Here is a 2,342-nt window from a genome sequence, read left to right as displayed (position 1 = left end):
CGGGGCTAAAAATAAGGGAGGAAGCTCAAAACACTGAGCATCTTGCACAACTCAAGACGAGTCAAATGGTGTGTCATATGTGGGGTTTTTCTCATACCAGTGAGTCAGGAGGTGCCGGGCAAAACAAATCAAAATGATTTCAAAGCGTTTAGAAGGAATTCTTATGAACAAAAATGGCGATGACGAACCCTTATGGTTACGTCTCCATTAAACTTATGATGTCTATTCCAGTTTACAGATATGAGCATACAGTTGTTGAATGGGTGGGGTTTGAGACTTGGGGAGGGGCCAGGGGGCAGGACTGAAGACACTCAAACACCTGAGCCTTTCTCACTCGATGCTTGTGTGCAGGGCTCACTCAGTACAGCCTTTGTGACCAGCAGGGTTGATGTCCACCTTACAGATGACCATTTACACCTGGTAGTAATATTGTGTGGTGCATTGTGGCCCACCAGAATGGAGAAGACTACAATAATTATGGGTTTAAAATTGTGACTGTGGCGGACTGACACTTGAATGGACTGGTTAGAAAGTGCAGGAAGTGGGCCTGTCAGAGCAGAGGGGTCGGCAAAGTATTGAAGATAAAGATTGGGGGTAAAGCAATTATGGGTAGAGGGGCGATGGTCCAGTCAGCACAGCAGAGAGGCTGGGACCTAATTAGAATAGATTACAGCAAAAGTGAGTGTTAAGAAATGATAACATAACGATGACAGCAGGGCCTCGGCGGAAGACAAGGACAATGACAAAGGAAATAGCAAAAGTGTTCATGAGAGGGGCAGGTTCTGTCAGAATGCTAAGAAAGTCTGGACCTAAGAGGTTCAGATGAGATTAGAGGAGATGATAAACTAGTCAAGAACATGAGTCAGTAATCCATTCCAGAAGACAGTAGGGCCTGGAGAGGAGTTAGACAAGGACAAGGAAGATGGCAAAGTGCTGATAAGGCTGTTGGTTCACAACCACCATGACACCTAACAGAGCAAAAAAGAATGGCAGAGCTGACAGAGAGTGATCTGAGCACAAAAACACAAAGCTATCAGGGCTGCCATCCACCAAATACTGACCCGAAGGGGGCGGATCAGTGTCCAAAATCCAACTTGTACCCCCAGTGATTCAATGTTGTATAACAATAAAATGTGAAAACTTCCAAGGGGGTGAAGATCACTCATAGACCCTACATATGCAGCTGATGATCTCAGATGCTGGGGTTTAATAGTTGTCCATCCTGCTATTCCACACTCTCACATTCTGCTACTGAACTACATGGCTGATCTCATGTGGCAACTGTTCAGTTCGGAGTCACTTTCAAACTTTGACATTTCATTCTATATCTTCTTGGGGGTCCCCTTAAATAGGTGGGGTCCAAACAATCATTCAGACCCATGATCCACCTCCCTCCTATTTCACTCCACTGGCTACTCAAGCACAGTCCATCATCCATCCATTATCTCTACCCTCTTGTACAGTTCAGAGCCAGAGGAGGATCTGGCACGAGGCTGAAACCAACAGACAGGATGCATAGCATTGGCCAAAGATTAGTAATATACAAGGACGTGCAGGATGAAAGCCGCCATATTCTGTTTTACTATGATGAGAAATGCTCAAATAACACAGGAAAATCAATATACGCTTTATTTGTTGGCGAGCGACATTGCAAGCTCAGCCAATGTTCCATTAGAGAAATACGGTCACCGTCACACTTAGTACCTGTCCTTTATTATGACGTTTACTCTGGCGCCCTCTAGCGGTCCACAGACTAATGTGAATGAACTCCTCTCATACAATCACAAAAAGATAAAAAGTGAGACTGGGATGAAAACCAAAAATCTGTTCAAGGTTTGTGTTGACTAAACTTCACTTGCTTCCCCATCTATCTATCTATCTATCTATCTATCTATCTATCTATCTATCTATTATATAGTGCCTTTCATTTCTATCCATCCATGTAATCTTGTGATCCTGCCAACTATACTAAAAGGAATTTTATCTATCTATCTATCTATCTATCTATCTATCTATCTATCTATCTATCTATCTATCTATCTATCTATCTATCTGTCTATCTGTCTGTCTGTCTGTCTGTCTAGTAAAAATAAAACAAATGAAATCTCCCATTCAGAGCCTTTGCTTCTTCTCATCTGCATCCCATTCTTTTCATCCTCGCTGAGATCTTTGGAGTCCACTTGTGGCTAATTTAAAAGCCATGAGGCCAAAGGAAGGCATAAAAACATCAGAAATTGGACAAATGAGAAGAGAACATTCGGTCCACAAAGCTCACCGTGGTTTCCATAATTCTGAAATAGAAGATATTTGGAGTGACCACAATTCTTCTTAGAGTTGACAAA

The sequence above is a fragment of the Polypterus senegalus genome, chromosome 12, assembly GCF_016835505.1.
Source record: "Polypterus senegalus isolate Bchr_013 chromosome 12, ASM1683550v1, whole genome shotgun sequence".
In the NCBI taxonomy this organism is placed as follows: Eukaryota; Metazoa; Chordata; class Cladistia; order Polypteriformes; family Polypteridae; genus Polypterus; species Polypterus senegalus.
This window is presented reverse-complemented; position numbering follows the sequence as displayed.